This window comes from Pristiophorus japonicus, chromosome 6 (assembly GCF_044704955.1).
Source record: "Pristiophorus japonicus isolate sPriJap1 chromosome 6, sPriJap1.hap1, whole genome shotgun sequence".
In the NCBI taxonomy this organism is placed as follows: domain Eukaryota; kingdom Metazoa; phylum Chordata; class Chondrichthyes; family Pristiophoridae; genus Pristiophorus; species Pristiophorus japonicus.
Window position 1 is genome coordinate 212,577,616 of NC_091982.1, and position 18,784 is coordinate 212,596,399.

The window sequence follows — 18,784 nt, forward strand, 5'->3', positions numbered from 1 at the left end:
TTGTGTACAGTTTTGGTCTCCTAACTTGAGGAAGGACATTCTTGCTATTGAGGGAGTGCAGCGAAGATTCACCAGACTGATTCCCGGGATGGTGGGACTGACCTATCAAGAAAGACTGGATCAACTGGGCTTGTATTCACTGGAGTTCAGAAGAGTGAGAGGGGACCTCATAGAAACGTTTAAAATTCTGACGGGTTTGGACAGGTTGGATGCAGGAAGAATGTTCCCAATGTTGGGGAAGTCCAGAACCAGGGGTCACAGTCTAAGGATAAGGTGTAAGCCATTTAGGACCGAGATAAGGAGAAACTTCTTCACCCAGAGAGTGGTGAACCTGTGGAATTCTCTACCACAGAAAGTAGTTGAGGCCAATTCACTAAATATATTCAAAAGGGAGTTAGATGAAGTCCTTACTACTCGGGGGATCAAGGGGTATGGCGTGAAAGCAGGAAGTGGGTACTGAAGTTTCATGTTCAGCCATGAACTCATTGAATGGCGGTGCAGGCTAGAAGGGCTGAATGGCCTGCTCCTGCACCTATTTTCTATGTTTCTATGTTTCTATGAATGTCGGTCTTTCCTGGTCTGCATTACTCAGCTACCAAATGCCTTGACCAGCTGAATCATGAGGAAGTATTTGCTGTAACTATCTACCTGTACTGTGCTAAATTGATAGCAAAAGGTTGAATTGGACCTTTATCAATATATCCAGGTCTAAGCAGGACAATAAATTCTAATTGCTGCTGTTTGCATGATTTTAATAGAATTCCATGGGACTGACTTGTGTATTCTGGATACTGGGCTGTCAGCTTGAAAAATAATATTCCCTTGAGTAATAGAGATTGAGGGTTGATCTGATCGGGTGTTAAAAATGTTAAAAGGAAATGATAGGTTAGATACAGAAAACCTCTTGTAGGTAATCAAGAACAAGGGGACATAATTTTAACATTAGAGTTAGACCATTCAGGAACAAAATCACTAAGTACTTTTTCACACAAAGGGCAATAGAAATCTGAAATTTTCTCCCCAAATGGCAGTGGATGCTGGGACAATTGGAGCTTTCAAGACTGAGGCAGAGAGAATTTGGTCAGCTAAAGGTATCACAGGATATGGAGTAAAGGTGAAAAATTGGAGTTGAGATGCAGATCGGCCATAATCTAACTGAATAGAGGAGTAGGCTCGAGGGGCTGAATGGTCTACTCTTGTTCCTAGAAACTTCATGCACTGCTTCCATTTAAATCTATAAATTCCTGGAGGAAGATATTGTTGAAGCATTGTAGTTATATACTTTCTCTTATATTTTTCAACTAAACTAACAAATTTCCAGATATTCTTAATATTAAAAAAGTCAAAAGTATGTTAGCACGAGCTGTTAGAAATATTGGGCTAGATTTTCCACTTTTGTGCTTATCGCCCCAAAATGGGCGTTATTTCCGGCATGGGCGGTAACAAAGGGTTTTCAGATCGCCGGCTTCTCGCCCATTCTCAAAACACCTAGTCTCCATTTTTGAAAATGGGCGTTACCGTGAGCGATATGAAATGGGCAGTAGTGTTAAATCTCGCTAACCTTCTGCCGTAAAGTGTCGCCGTCCTTAGCAACGGCATGGCAACGTCATCTCCCACGATTCAGGAGGTCAAGGGTCATCATGACATGCGCAGTAGAGGAGACAGAGAGGGAGCTCAGAGGGACTGAAGGCGTGTCTGGGTGTGGTGTGGCTGCTTTGGGAGGAAGGAGGGAGACTTTAGAGCTGCACAGCAAGTAGGCAAACAAAAATTAGCTGTTACATATTTGACCGAATTTGGCCTTTAACGGAGGGAGAGGAGGAGGCAACACAGCACGCTGTGGATACTGACGCTGGAGAGAGCAGTGAGGTGGGAGAGGAGCACATTGGAGGATGCAAAATAGCTAGGAGGTTCTTGGAAAGGGCAAATGCCTCCCTCCTTCAGCAGGTCGAGTTACACTGGGGTGAGTTGACACAGGGAGGGTGTGGGAAACCCACCTCAAAGGCCTACCAGAAGATATGGACCGAGATAGCAGAGGTGGTCTCGTCAGTGATCAACGAGGTTCGTGAGGGTAACCAATGCCGCAAACGATGGAACGACCTTGTGGGATCCACAAGAGTAAGTATCACATTGATTTACATGTACTTATGTATTTATATAATTTGATTTGTAACAGTCATGAGTGACTATCAGCAGATGTGAGGTCTTTCACTTTTACAGGAATCTTTTACTCAAAGCCTGCAGTCACAGTGCACGTCTTTAGGTAAAGAATGATAATTTTCATAAAAATCATGATTACATCTGTCAGTTATGTGTTGTATCAGTCTCTGTGATAGTACCTAGCAATGAGATCATGCAATGACCTCATGCCATGTCATCCTGTCACCTTTTACAGAAGAGGCTCTCGACGATGAGGCCCGTGCAGAGACGAACGGCAGGGGGGCCACCAGTCACCAGTGACATCACTAAGATGGAGGAGCGGGTGCTCACACTCATGGGGAAGCACACCCGGACAGCCATGGAAGCATCTACAGACCCTGAAGTGATGCGACATGAGTAAAGCTTACACAATTGCACAATAGATGCCACACTCACTCATATCCGAACAATCATATATGATAGATCATTTCTAAAATTGTCATAGAAATAATGCTGGCCTAATGAAAATCATTGCAATGCAAATGTGTTGATGGTCATGAAATGTGATGCCTGTGATGATTTTGATAGTGGTAGTACTTTTGTCGTACATATGCTGTGTGTCGCGCTGGACTCACCTTGTGACCCTAGCACCCCGTTCTCCTCTAATAACCTCATTTGTGTTTTGCAGCTCAGCCAGCAGCGCGGCCCCAGGCAAGACCACAGAGGCCAGAAGTTGGGGGCACAGGGCCCAACTCTCCGGACGATCCTACATCTGGTGCTGAGCAGCTTCACTTCTCTCCCACCAATCCGCTGGGTCTGTCTCCACAGATGAGAGTGTGGACTTCGAGGAACCTGCATCGCTACGCTCCAGAAGCCATTCCACCCCAAGACCGTCTGGTGCTCCTCCGGTTATTCCCGCCTCCACTCTGGAGGTACCGGCCCCAAGCACCTCGCCACAGGGTACCCCATTGTCCCCAGGACGGCGCCGACCCTGCGGAGGCCTCGTGGACTCGGCAGGTCTGTTCCACGAGCACCACATGAGAGCGGAGAGATGGTACAGTTGTCCAGGAGGACTGTAGACATTGGTGACCAGCCCATCGAAGCATTGGGGGGCATATTCCGACAACTGGCCACCATGACTGAGTACATTCCACGGATAGCAGAGGCTCTGGATATGATAGCCAGGGCCCAGAGCGCGGCACTCCTCCCCTAGGTTCTGCACCACTACTGCGAACGACAGATGAGAGCAAGGACCAAGATAGTGCTTCTGCATCAGAGAATGTTGCCCCCTCAGCACCCCACACTTCCGTACCCGTGCAACCACCGCATCTGCCTTCATCCCCCCTCAATAAGGCACCGCCTAAGGAGCTCCTCGGCCAGGTGCCGTGGAGTGAGGAGGGGAAGGGTTGGTGTGGGGAGAATAAGGGGAGGGGGGAAGGGAAGTGAGGTGCATGTCCACAGGTGATGGCTGTGTTATATCTCCAACTGGGTGTATGCAATTTGTTGTAATGTATGGGGGCTGGGGACCATGCTCCTGCTTTGCCTTTGTATTCTGCGTTGCTGGACATGTTGAACATTTGATTGATATCAATGGTGGAAAAAGTGGGGTGTGGGTGGGGGTTGGGTGTTATTGCCTTATGATTTCAGACCAATGTTGGTATAAAAAAATTTTTCATTGAACGTAACCTTGTTGCGCATTGTCTCAGATAGCTGGACCATTACACGCTGGTGATTCCTTAACATGAAAGGGTTAAATACCACCTAACTTCAATCAACGTAAACTTTAACTGGCACCAAGATGATGCCCACCATTGATGTCAGAGCTGTACACACACAGCAGTGTGTCAGCGTTGTCACTCACAGCAATGTTCTTTCAGGCAAATCGTTTAGATATCAGCTCCTGACGTAAGAGTCTTGCAGCTATGTAGCCACCACGGGCCCTTTCCTGCAGTCTGAAGGGGGTTGTGGGCTTGGATGCATAGCCAGCCTGATTGTCTGGCCCTAGGTCAGTGTCCAGCCCCTCGTCGTCCTCTTCCTTACTCTCCTGAGGTGGAGCATCAGTCCCTTCTGACAATTCTTGGCCCCTCCTGATAGCCAGGTTGTGCAGCTTTGAGCACACAACCACGAATTTACCTACTTGCTCAGGTTTGTATTGTAGCTCCCCCCCTGAGTGGTCCAGACATCTGAAGCGCTGCTTAAGCACAGTTATTGCTTTCTGGACCACATTGCATGTGTCTCTGTGGCTCTGGTTGTATCGCTTCTCGGCCTCGGTGTGGGTGTCACGCAGTGGGGTCATCAGCCAGGTTGCTAGGCCATATCGGTTATCAGCAAGCATCCAGCATTGTCCTTGTGGCTGAATGTTAAACATGTCAGAGACAGCGCTCTCACGCAGGATATGAGGCTCATCAAAGGTGCCCGGACACTTGGCATTCACTGCCATGATTTGGTTGTGGTCGACAACTAGTTGTACCTTCAGGGAGTGAAATCCTTTTGTGTTACGAAAACGCTCCAGGTCCTGAGAAGGTGGCAGCATGGCGATGTGAGTGCAATGTATAGCTCCCTGCACCCTGGGGAACTTAGCAATGCGGTAGAATGCTCCAGCCCTGTCAGTCTGAGCCTCCGTGGTCATGGAGAAGCTGATAAAATCCATCCTTCTCGCATACAGGGCCTCCGTGACCTGTCTAAAGCAGTGATGGGTTACATGGTGAGACAGAAGGCAAATCTCGACCGCGGAGGCCCGAAAGGAACTGGATGCGTAGAAAGACAGTGCCGCGGTGACCTTGACCTCGACCAACACTGATGTCCTGATGGCACATATTTCATTGATCACCACCTTGTGGAAGCGCAGTCTCCGAAGGCAGGTGTGGTCAGAGACATTGAGATAAGACCTCTTTTCCTTGTACATGCTGGGTGTGTATGGTCTGGCCCTCCTCCTCATTCTTGCATGTCTTAAATTGGGGATATAATGATGTGCATCACACATTGAGCCATCTGCACTCTGCAGCATCTGCATGTTAAACGATGCAGGCTGAGAAATGGCTGGCGCCATTGCAATAAAAGTATAATAGCGATTGATTAGAAGCAATGATTTCCTCACTAAAATACACCTAGAGTAAACCCCCAATAGTCCAGAGTCTGAAAATATGTCTGTTGAGATGGTCACTTCACCTGAGAAAAACTCCAGAGTCAATGCAAACTCCCCCAAAGTTGAAGCAGCCTTTTGAATGAAGCGACCTGCGATTTTAAAAATGGCAGCCACACTGCTGGCGTTAGTTCAGAACAGTTCCACTTTTTATGGGCGTTTTTTTGGGCGAGCGATATTGTGGGCAACATGTGTGGGCGGTGGTGAAAGTGACAGTGGGCGATCTCCTGGACGTTAGTTTTACCAAATATGGTCTTTACGACAAAAAAAGTGGGCGGGCAGTATTATTTTTTCCCAGCATTAATCACAAGGGGAAAGTAACGCTCGCTGATAATTTTCCGGAAAAGGCCTGTCAGTTTCCATTTTGTGGCTAAATGGGCAATATATGGGCGTTATACATCATTTTAGCGGTAAAGTGGGCATTAAGCATGCAAAAAAAGTGGAAAATCTAGCCCCAGGAGTGTACAAAATATATATGGTTATGCGAATAAAACTGTGACGTGAAAACTGATGTGTTTACATGGTTGTATTCACCTGGAGACGAAGTGTCCCGTCAGACTGATATTAAATGCTTAGAAATGCTAATGTTTTGGTTCCCTGGTAAGATGTTAAAGCATTCTGCACTATTACAACCATTATCTATTGTTTTCAAGTTAAGACTTCAACTTTGTTTATGTATCTTTAAGACAATGTGCTATAGAAAGACTTAGAATGGATGGAAGCTGGGGGAGTTAACATAAACAATTTACTACATCGTAAAGGAGATAACGAGCCTGAAGCAAGCAGTTTTCTGGTTTGGGCCTCATGGTTGTACCCGGGAGGATAGGGAGGGGAGAGATAAAACCTAAATTTCAAAGGAAGAAACGCTGAGAAAGTATAAACAGAAGAGTCACGTGAACAAGAACATGAGACATTTTTAGGGAGGGCTTTGATTCAAGATCGAGACAAAAAACTCGAAGACCTATTGGGTATTGAGTTTATAGGGAAACCTCTATAGGAGAAAAGGTCTTGTCAATATTCCTTTCCAGGCCCACCCCTAAAAAGAGAATAAAAGGGGCACCTACAGAACTTTTCTGGGCAGACGGTGGAGATGAGAGCGATACAGAGGTTAGGCTGGTCGAACACTCTTCAAGAGTGATCCCTTGTTTACCGAAGGAGGCTCTAGACAAAAGAAAGAGAGAGAGGCCACAAGCCAGAGAACTGCTCACGTGCGCCAGCCGTTTATCCGATCGGACCGGTATCAGGTACTTGTCACGGTTGTATGTTTTTGCTGTATAACTAATGTGTATTATTCCATCTTAAACTCTGATTAAACACAATATACCCACCATATTGGTTTACAGTCGATCCTGATTATTAAAGTGACCAGAGATATCCTTAACCTGACTATTTCTAACAGAGCCAGTACAGTTCCAATATTCTGAAGCTATTTACTTACAACTCAGTCAAGAATACTACAAATTGCTAACAAATCACAGTTTGCCTGTCAAAGTCTGCACTTGGGGAGAAATTATGAGCATAGACTGACACTTTTAAAATAAACAGATAATTTGAGTCCATTTAGTGCTTGTGAAGTGTTCTAGCTATTTGTTTGGGTCCCTACTCATCAATACACAAAAGAACTGAACATAAATTAAACATAATGCTGAACTCTGAATTTAATAACATTTAGATAGTCAGAAATAATACTTAATTGCTTCATTTGCTGAAAACAACATTGCCTAGTAACTGAAATGTTAATGAATTGAAGTCCTTGAATAGGGAGAATATTTTGCACAGTGGAAAAGGTAATTTTTGTGCTTTAAAAAAAATATTACTGACACAATTCATTGAAAATGAGCAGTGTAATTACATTTATAAATATATACCCATTCATAATATCTACGCCTGATGCAAAGTAAATGTTGACTTATGGGAAATGAATACAATATAATTGTTTTTGTATTGCTTTTCCAAACGGCATTGCCTGACTTTTAAAGGGCAATGCTATGTGCAAAGAGATCAATTCAAAAACGGTAAATATCATGTTATGCTTAACCTTTATGTAGTTATAATCCTGTAGGTTTATAAATATAATAAATTAAAAATAAATTGTCATATGTTTGTTTTAATTTATAGCAGTTGCTCATAGTCCAGAAAGGTTTCCCAGGATGTTGTTGCAGTCCCTAACACTATGATCAAGTCAACATTTGTTGCACTTATTTAGATGCCTAACCTGTCAGACACAATAGTCATTACATTCTGCTAGCAGGCTTATCAAAAATACAAAGTACAAACAAAATATAGTTTGACCTCATTTCAAATGAAAGTGTTCATGAACATTGGTAAGGCTTAATGTGCAAGAAGTTGTAACGGTATCAACTAAAAATGACAATCTCACCATGTGGGCTCTAACAAGGAAACCCGGACACTAGGTGATGGGATTTATAGAGTACGATCTATTCTCCTTTATGATCTAGGTTACAAACTAGCTAGAGCACACTGAATGGAAATCTCCACCTTTGATGACTAACCTTCCTGTGCCAATATAAGTTTGGCCAATCTCAAACTACTGTTAGTGCGCTTAACTCTACTGCAAAAATAATACTCAGAATTTGGCAAACACACTCAATTACTGATTTTGGAAATGCAAATACTCACACTGTGATTTTCCTGATATTTTGGTCTCCCTTTCTTTCTTTACTTCTGGGGTTTTGGGGTATTGACAAAGAAACAGAGAGGGAATTAGGGAAGGTGGTTGAAAGCATGCTTGGATAAGGTGCCAATGGACGTTCACGAAGATAGGGGCGATAGGGCTGTGAGATAGGATAGGAGCAGCAGAGGTCAGGACAAACTGGAGTTTGTGTAGGTGGAGCTTGGAAGTGTGACAAGGAGAACTATTCAAAATAAACAGTGGCACATCAGAATTTTGGATTATATTGTGTACCTACACAGTAGTTTCCAGTTTATGTTCCTTCATCAGCAGGCAAATCATGCACCATACCAGCACAGATACATCGCTCACCAAAAGATTATTTTTGTACAGCACTCACACACAAATCTTTTGTTCAAAAAAGACTGGATTTATTACCCACTTTGCTATCTACTAATGTTGGCCACAACAGAAGAAAGTGCATCCCCCAGTTTTATTTCCTCTTACAAGGTGCTGTATGGTTCCATGCATATTTCACTCGTGTAGCCATTCATCACATAGAAACTAGGACAATGAATGTCAGCTGTTTGTTGGAGCATCAGAACTCGGGCAAATGCATTTTAACCTGAGGTGCAACCTTTGGTAGGGACTACAGGACAGGAGCCAGGAATGGCAATCCTGGTTGCTATTCCCCCTTTCTAGCCTGGGGTACAAAGCAAATTCTGCTGTAGAAACATAGAAAATAGGTGCAGGAGCAGGCCATTCAGCCCTTCTAGCCTGCACCGCCATTCAATGAGTTCATGGCTGAACATGAAACTTCAGTACCCCCTTCCTGCTTTCTCGCCATAACCCTTGATCCCCCGAGTAGTAAGGACTTCATCTAACTCCCTTTTGAATATATTTAGTGAATTGGCCTCAACTACTTTCTGTGGTAGAGAATTCCACAGGTTCACCACTCTCTGGGTGAAGAAGTTTCTCCTCATCTCGGTCCTAAATGGCTTACCCCTTATCCTCAGACTGTGACCCCTGGTTCTGGACTTCCCCAACATTGGGAACATTCTTTCTGCATCTAACCTGTCTAAACCCGTCAGAATTTTAAACGTTTCTATGAGGTCCCCTCTCATTCTTCTGAACTCCAGTGAATACAAGCCCAATTGATCCAATCTTTCTTGATAGGTCAGTCCCGCCATCCCGGGAATCAGTCTGGTGAACCTTCGCTGCACTCCCTCAATAGCAAGAATGTCCTTCCTCAAGTTAGGAGACCAAAACTGTAGTGGATCAATTATTTCAGCTGTGATCAATCCATGTTGCATACACTCATTGCAGAAGGAGTCCTTGGTTCGGTATTCACGAAGGAGGACACGAACAACCTTCCGGTTATAAAAGGGGTCGGGGGGTCTAGTAAGGAGGAGGAACTGAGGGAAATCCTTATTAGCCGGGAAATTGTGTTGGGGAAATTGATGGGATTGAAGGCCGATAAATCCCCAGGGCCTGATGGACTGCATCCCAGAGTACTTAAGGAGGTGGCCTTGGAAATAGTGGATGCGTTGACAGTCATTTTCCAACATTCCATTGACTCTGGATCAGTTCCTATGGAGTGGAGGGTAGCCAATGTAACCCCACTTTTTAAAAAAGGAGGGAGAGAGAAAACAGAGAATTATAGACCGGTCAGCCTGACATCGGTAGTGGGTAAAATGATGGAATCAATTATTAAGGATGTCATAGCAGTGCATTTGGAAAGAGGTGACATGATAGGTCCAAGTCAGCATGGATTTGTGAAAGGGAAATCATGCTTGTCAAATCTTCTGGAATTTTTTGAGGATGTTTCCAGTAGAGTGGATAAGGGAGAACCAGTTGATGTGGTATATTTGGACTTTCAGAAGGCGTTCGACAAGGTCCCACACAAGAGATTGATGTGCAAAGTTAGAGCACATGGGATTGGGGGTAGTGTACTGACATGGATTGAGAACTGGTTGTCAGACAGGAAGCAAAGAGTAGGAGTAAATGGGTACTTTTCAGAATGGCAGGCAGTGACTAGTGGGGTACCGCAAGGTTCTGTGCTGGGGCCCCAGCTGTTTACACTATACATTAATGATTTAGATGAGGGGATTAAATGTAGTATCTCCAAATTTGCGGATGACACTAAGTTGGGTGGCAGTGTGAGCTGCGAGGAGGATGCTGTGAGGCTGCAGAGCGACTTGGATAGGTTAGGTGAGTGGGCAAATGCATGGCAGATGAAGTATAATGTGGATAAATGTGAGGTTATCCACTTTGGTGGTAAAAACAGAGAGACAGACTATTATCTGAATGGTGACAGATTAGGAAAAGGGGAGGTGCAAAGAGACCTGGGTGTCATGGTACATCAGTCATTGAAGGTTGGCATGCAGGTGCAGCAGGCGGTTAAGAAAGCAAATGGCATGTTGGCCTTCATAGCAAGGGGATTTGAGTACAGGGGCAGGGAGGTGTTACTACAGTTGTACAGGGCATTGGTGAGGCCACACCTGGAGTATTGTGTACAGTTTTGGTCTCCTAACCTGAGGAAGGACATTCTTGCTATTGAGGGAGTGCAGCGAAGGTTCACCAGACTGATTCCCGGGATGGCGGGACTGACCTATCAAGAAAGACTGGATCAACTGGGCTTGTATTCACTGGAGTTCAGAAGAATGAGAGGGGACCTCATAGAAACATTTAAAATTCTGACGGGGTTAGACAGGTTAGATGCAGGAAGAATGTTCCCAATGTTGGGGAAGTCCAGAACCAGAGGTCACAGTCTAAGGATAAGGGGTAAGCCATTTAGGACCGAGATGCGGAGGAACTTCTTCACCCAGAGAGTGGTGAACCTGTGGAATTCTCTACCACAGAAAGTTGTTGAGGCCAATTCACTAAATATATTCAAAAAGGAGTTAGATGAGGTCCTTACTACTAGGGGGATCAAGGGGTATGGCGAGAAGGCAGGAATGGGGTACTGAAGTTGAATGTTCAGCCATGGACTCATTGAATGGCGGTGCAGGCTAGAGGGGCCGAATGGCCTACTCTTGCACCTATTTTCTATGTTTCTATGCTTCCAAGCTTCACAAAAAAATGCCTCAACAAAACCTAAAGTGAGCCCTCTGGTGGTATAAAACAAAAAAAAAACACAACTGTGTGATATTACCGGTCGTAACTTGTTCCTGATAGCTTTAGGATAAGAAGAATTACAGTTTGAGCAACAAAACATTGATGACACTTTGAACTATACAGTGTGATTGATGCTGTCACACTGATAAAGTGGATTTCCAAAAATGAAGAATTTTCCAAAGTAAATTTAGCCAGTAACCAAATAGTTTTTACTTTCATGAATAAATGAACATAATTGTCATGATCATGCTAAATGTCTAAGTCAAAATATGATCATGTTACTTTGAAAATACTCTGTATAAAATATGCATGCCATAAATTAAACATATTTTCAACATCTGTCTCTGCAGTTAGTCAATTATACTATAGACCATACACTTGTTCTTACATTACTACAGTGACTACACTTTGTAAAGTACTTAATTGGCTGTAAAGCGCTTTGGGACGTCCAGTGTTCGTGAAGGGAGCTACAGTCTGTAAAGTCCGTACATAATACCACAAATCCACACGAGGCACATTCTATGGACAAGGTCACTCTATGATCTGAACCTTTATTCACAGGACCAAGAAGTGATGACCCTGCGTGGGACCTCCTTTTATATTCCTGGATGACCAGGTGAGGAGTGTCTCCCTGTGGTCAAGGTGTGCATTTCTCAAGTTTATACAGTATTGCAGTGTTGTTACATAAAAGTTACATACATGACATCACCTCCCCCCCAATGTCTTATTGGGATCACAGGTTAAGTCTTTCGGGTGGTCTGCACTCCCTCGTGGAGTGCCGCAGTTGGGGCTCTGGTTGTTGAGCCTTGACCTGCGTGTCTGTCACCTGTGGTGATTCCGGCCTGTCCGGGCTGGCCGCAGGGACTGTGCATGCTGCTGAATGTTCTTGTTGCTCGTTCACTGGCGGTGGTGTGAATACCATCTCATGATATTCCTCAGGTTCCTCAGTGTCCATGCTGAACCTTTTTTTGACTTGATCCAGATGCTTGTGGCATATCTGTCCATTGTTAAGTTTAACCACGATGACCCTATTCCCCTCTTTGTCTATTACAGTACCCTCAAGCCATTTGGGCCCCAAAGCGTGATTGAGAACAAATACGGGGTCATCAATTTCTATACATCTCCCCCTTGAATTGCGGTCATGGTACTCATCTTGCGACTGGCGCTTGCCCTCAACAATGTCGGACAAGACTGGATAAATGAGGGATAGCCGAGTTTTGAGTGTACGTTTCATAAGGAGTTCCACGGGCGGGACCCCCGTGAGCGAGTGCGGTCGGGACCTATAGGCCAGCAGGAGGCACGATAGGCGGCATTGCAGGGAGGGACCTTGAATCTTGAGCATGCCTTGTTTTATAATTTGGACCACACGTTCCGCCTGGCCATTGGAGGCCGACTTGAACGGTGCTGTCCTGACATAGTTGATGCCGTTATCCAACATGAACTTCCGGAATTCATAGCTAGTGAAACATGGGCCATTATCGCTAACAAGGATGTCCAGCAAACCGTGGGTCGCAAAGACCGCACGTAGACTCTCCACAGTGGTGGATGTCGTGCACGAATTCAAAATGATGCACTCGATCCATTTCGAGTATGCATCAACCACGATGAAAGACATTTTTCCCATGAACGGGCCCGCGTAGTCTGCGTGAATACGTGACCATGGCCTGGTGGGCCAAGGCCATGGGCTGAGCGGGGCTTCCCTGGGGGCATTGCCCAGCTGATCACACATCGTGCACCTGCAAACACAGTGTTCCAGGTCTGAATCAATTCCTGGCCATCAAATGTGCAACCGGGCAATTGCCTTCATCAGCACGATGCCCGGGTGCTCGCTGTGGAGTTCCCTGATGAAAGCTTCCCTGCCCCTCTGGGGCGTGACTACCCGGCTGCCCCATAGTAGGCAGTCGGCTTGGGTGGAGAGCTCATCCATCCGTCGGTGAAACGGTCTGACCTCCTCAGGGCATGCTCCATGTGCAGGCGCACAATCCCCAGTCAGGACACATTTCTTAATCAGGGATAGGAGGGGAACTCTGTTTGTCTAGATTTTGATCTGGCGGGCTGTGATGGGGGAGCCTGCACTGTCAAAGGCATCAACGGCCATGACCATCTCAGCGCTTTGCTCCACTGCCCCCTCCGTGGTGGCCAGCGGAAGCCTGCTGAGCATGTCAGCGCAATTTTTCAGTGCCAGGCCGGTGCCGGATGGTGTAGTCATAAGCAGCCAGCATGTGAGCCCATCGCTGTATGCGAGTTGACGCATTGGCATTGACAGCCTTGCTGTCTGACAACAGGGATGTTAACGGCTTGTGGATCGTTTCTAATTCGAACCTCCTGCCAAAAAGGTACTGATGCATCTTTTTCACCCCATAGACACATGCGAGTGCTTCCTTCTCGACCATCCCATATCCACGTTCTGCTTGAGAGCGCGCCCTGGAGGCATAAGCCACAGGTTGGAGTTGGCCCTCAGCATTACTCTGCTGCAACACGCACCCAACCCCATAGGACGATGCATCACATGTCAGAACCAATTTTTTACAGGGGTTGTACAGGGTCAACAACTTATTTGAACAAAGCAGGTTCCGCACCCGATTGAAAGCCCTTTCCTGACAGTCCCCCCAAAACCAACCTTACGCAGGAGCACGTGTAGCGGCTCCAACACTGTGTTTAAGTTCGGCAGAAAGTTCCCGAAATAGTTCAAGTGTCCCAGAAATGAACGCAACTCCGATGTGTTGCAGGGCCTGGGCGCTCACCGAATCGCCTCGGTTTTGGATTCGGTAGGCCAAATCCCATCTGCAGCAACCATCCTGCCCAGAAATTCGACTTCGGGAGCCAAAAACACACACTTGGACTTCTTGAGTCGCAGGCCTATCCGGCCCAGTCGGCGTAGCACTTCCTCCAGGTTGTGTAGGTGTTCCTCGGTGTCACGACCCGTGATGAGGATATCGTCCTGAAATACGATCGTTCCTGGAATGGATTTGAGCAGGCTTTCCATGTTTCTTTAAAAAATCGCGGCCACTGATTGAATGCCAAATGGGCACCTGTTGTAAACAAACAGTCCCTTGTGCGTGGTGATGGCGGTCAGTAGTTTAGATTCGTCGGCCAGTTCTTGAGTCATGTAGGCTGAAGTGAGGTCCAACTTGGTGAACAGCTTGCCACCTGCTAGCATGGCAAAAAGATCCTCCGCTCTCAGAAGCCGGTATTGGTCTTACAGGGACAACCGGTTGATAGTGGCCTTGTAGTCGCCACAAATCCTGACCGAGCCATCCGATTTTAGGACGGGAACAATGGAGCTCGCCCAGTCGCTGAAGTCAACGGGCGAGATGATGCCTTAGAAACATAAAAACATAAAAAATAGGTGCAGGAGTAGGCCATTCGACCCTTCGAGCTTGCACCGCCATTCAATAAGATCATGGCTGATCATTCCCTCAGTACCCCTTTCCTACTTTCTCTCCATACCCCTTGATCCCCTTAGCCGTAAGGGCCATATCTAACTCCCTCTTGAATATATCCAATGAACTGGCATCAACAACTCTCTGCGGCAGGGAATTCCATAGGTTAACAACTCTCTGAGTGAAGAAGTTTCTCCTCATCTCAGTCCTAAATGGCCTACCCTGTATCCTAAGACTATGTCCCCTGATTCTGGACTTCCCCAACATCGGGAACATTCTTCCCGCATCTAATCTGTCCAGTCCCGTCAGAATCTTATACGTTTCTATGAGATCCCCTCTCATCCTTCTAAACTCCAGTGAATAAAGACCCAGTCGATCCAGTTTCTCCTCATATGTCAGTCCAGCCATCCCGGGAATCAGTCTGGTGAACCTTCACTGCACTCCCTCAATAGCAAGAACGTCTTTCCTCAGATTAGGAGACCAAAACTGAACACAATATTCCAGGTGAGGCCTCATCAAAGCCCTGTACAATTGTAGTAAGGTCTCCCTGCTCCTATATTCAAATCCCCTAGCTATGAAGGCCAACATACCATTTGCCTTCTTCACCACCTGCTGTACCTGTATGCCAACTTTCAATGACTGATGAACCATGACACCCAGGTCTCGTTGCATCTCCCCTTTTCCTAATCTGCCGCCATCCAGATAATATTCTGCCTTCATGTTTTTGCCCCCAAAATGGATAACCTCACATTTATCCACATTATATTGCATCTGCCATGCATTTTCCCACTCACCTAACCTGTCCAAGTCACCCTGCAGCCTCTTAGCGTCCTCCTCACAATTCACACCACCACCTAGTTTAGTGTCATCCGCAAACTTGGAGATGTTACACTCAATTCCTTCATTTAAATCGTTAATGTATATTGTAAAGAGCTGAGGTCCCAGCACTGAGCCCTGCGGCACTCCACTAGTCACAGCCTGCCATTCTGAAAAGGACCCGTTTATCCCGACTCTCTGCTTCCTGTCTGCCAACCAGTTCTCTATCCACGTCAGTACGTTGCCCCCAATACCATGCGCTTTGATTTTGCACACCAATCTCTCAGCAACTGGTCCAATTCGCTTTCAATTTTCTCCCGCATCACATACGGCACAGCTCTGACTTTGTGGTGCACTGGTCTGGCGTCCGGGGTGATGCGAATCACTACTTTGGTACCTTTTAACTTCCTCTTGAATATATCCAATGAACGGGCATCAACAACACTCTACGGAAGAGAATTCCACAGGCTAATCACTCTCTGAGTGAAGAAGTTTCTCCTCATCTCAGTCCTAAATAGCTTATTCCTTATCCTTAGACTGTGACCCCTGGTTCTGGACTCCCCCCAACATCGGGAACATTCTTCCTGCATCTAACCTGTCCAATCCCATCAGAATTTTATATGTTTCTATGAGATCATCTCTCATCCTTCGAAACTCACTGAAGAGAGGCCCAGTTGATCCAGTCTCTCCTCATATGTCAGTCCTGCCGTCCCGGGAATCAGTCTGGTGCACCTTTGCTGCACTCCCTCAATAGTAAGAGCATCCTTCCTCAGATTAGGAGACCAAAACTGAACACAATATTCCAGGTGAGGCCTCACCAAAGCCCTGTACAGCTGCAGCAAGACCTCCCTGCTCCTATACTCAAATCCCCTGGCTATGAAGGCCAACATGCTATTTGCCTTCTTCACCGCCTGCTGCACCTGCATGCCAACCTTCAATGACTGATGTACCATGACATCCAGGTCTCGTTGCACCTCCCCCTTTCCTAATCTGCTGCTATTCAGATAATATTCTGCCCATGTTTTTGCCACCAAAGTGGGCAACCTCACATTTATCAACATCATTGATGTATATTGTAAATAGCTGGGGTCCCAGCACTGAGCCCTGTGGCACCCCACTAATCACTGCCTGCCATTCTGAAAAGGACCCGTTTATCCCAACTCTCTGCTTCCTGTCTGCCAACCTGTTCTCTATTCACGTCAATGCATTAACCCAATACCATGTGCTTTAATTTTGCACACCAATGTGAGGAGTACAGGAGCAAGGAGGTCTTACTACAGTTATACAGGGCCTCGGTGAGACCGCACCTGGAGTATTGTGTGCAGCTTTGGCCTCCTTACCTAAGAAAGGATACACTTGTCATAGAGGGAGTGCTGCGAAGGTTCACCAGACTGATTCCTGGGATGGCAGGACTGCCGAATGAGGAGAGGTTGGGTCGACTCGGCCTGTATTCACTAGAGTTTAGAAGAATGAGAGGGGTTCGCACTGAAACGTGTAAAATTCTGACTGGGTTGCATACACTGGATGTGGGGAGGATGTTTTCCCTGGCTGGGAAGTCTAGAACAAGGGGTCACACTCTCAGGATACCGGGTAGGAAATTTAGGACCGAGATGAGGAGAAATGTTTTCACTCAGAGGGCGGTGAACCTGTGAAATTCTCTACAACAGAAGGCTGTGGAGGCCAAGTCACTGAATATATTCAAGAGTGAGATAGATAGATTTCTAGAAACAAAAGGCATCAAAGGGTATGGGGAGAAAGCAGGAATATGGTGTTGAGATAGATCCTTGATCATATTGAATGGCGGTGCAGACTCAAAGGGTCGAATGGCCTACTACTGCTCCTATTTCCGATGTTTCTATGTTTCTAATCTCTTGTGTGGGACCTTGTCAAAAGCTTTTTGAAAGTCCAAATACACCACATCCACTGGTTCTCCCTTGTCCACTCTACGAGTTACATCCTCAAAAAATTCTAGAAGATTTGTCAAGCATGATTTCCCTTTCATAAATCCATGCTGACTTGGACCGACCCTGTCACTGCTTTCCAAATGCACTATTTCATCTTTAATAATTGATACCAACATTTTCCCCACTACTGATGTCAGGCTGACCCGTCTATAATTCTCCACTTTCTCTCTCCTTCCTTTTTTAAAGAGTGGTGTTACATTAGCGACCCTCCAGTCCATAGGAACTGATCCAGAGACGATAGACTGTTGGAAAATGATCACCAATGCATCCACTATTTCTAGGGCTACTTCCTTAAGTACTCTGGGATGCAGACTATCAGGCCCCGAGGATTTAGCAGCCTTCGATCCCATCAATTTCCCTAACACAAGTTCCTGACTAATAAGGATTTCCTTCAGTTCCTCCTTCTCACTAGACCCTCGAGCCCCTAGTAATTCCGGAAGGTTATTTGTGTCTAACTTCGTGAAGACAGAACCAAAGAATTTTTCAATTGGTCTACCATTTCTTTGTTCCCCATTATAAATTCTGGATGCAAGGGACCTATGTTTGTCTTCACTAATCTTTTTCTTTTCACATATCTATAGAAGCTTTTGTAGTCAGTTTTTATGTTCCTATCAAGCTTCCTGTCATACTCTATTTTCCCCCTCCTAATCAAACCCTTTGTCTTCCTCTGCTGAATTCTAAATTTCTCCCAGTCCTCAGGTTTGCTTCTTTTTCTGGCCAATTTATATGCCTCTTCCTTGGATTTAACACTATCCCTAATTTCCCTTGTTAGCCACGGTTGAGCCACCTTTCCCGTTTTATTTTTACTCCAGACAGGGATGTACAATTATTGAAGTTCATCTATATGATCTTTTAATGTTTGCCATTGCCTATCCATCGTCACCCCTTTAAGTATCATTCGCCAGTCTATTCTAGCCAATTCACGGCTCATACCATCGAAGTTACCTTTCCTTAAGTTCAGGACCCTAGTCTCTGAATTAATTATGTCACTCTCCGTCTTAATAAAGAATTGTACCATATTATGTTCACTCTTCCCCAAGGGGCCTCACACAACAAGATTTCTAATTAGTCCTTTCTCATTACACCTCACCCAGTCTAGAATGGCCAGCCCTCTAGTTGATTCCTCGACATATTGGTCTAGAAAACCATCCCTAATACACTCCAAGAAATCCTCATCCACCGTACTGCTACCAGTTTGGTTAGCCCAATCTATATGTAGATTAAAGTCACCCATGATAACTGCTGTACCTTTATTGCACACATCCCTAATTTCTTGTTTGATGCAGTCCCCAAACTCACTACTACTGTTCGGTGATCTGTACACAAGTCCCACTAGTGTTTTCTGCCCTTTGGTATTCCGCAGCTTTACCCATACAGATTCCACATCATCTAGGCTAATGTTCTTCCTTGCTATTGCGTTAATTTCCTCTCTAACCAGCAACGCTACCCCACCTCCTTTTCCTTTCTGTCTATCCTTCCTGAATGTTGAATACCCCTGGATGTTGAGTTCCCAGCCTTGGTCCCCCTGGAGCCATGTCTCCGAAATCCCAATTATATCATTCGTTAATAGCTGTCTGTGCAGTTAATTCGTCCA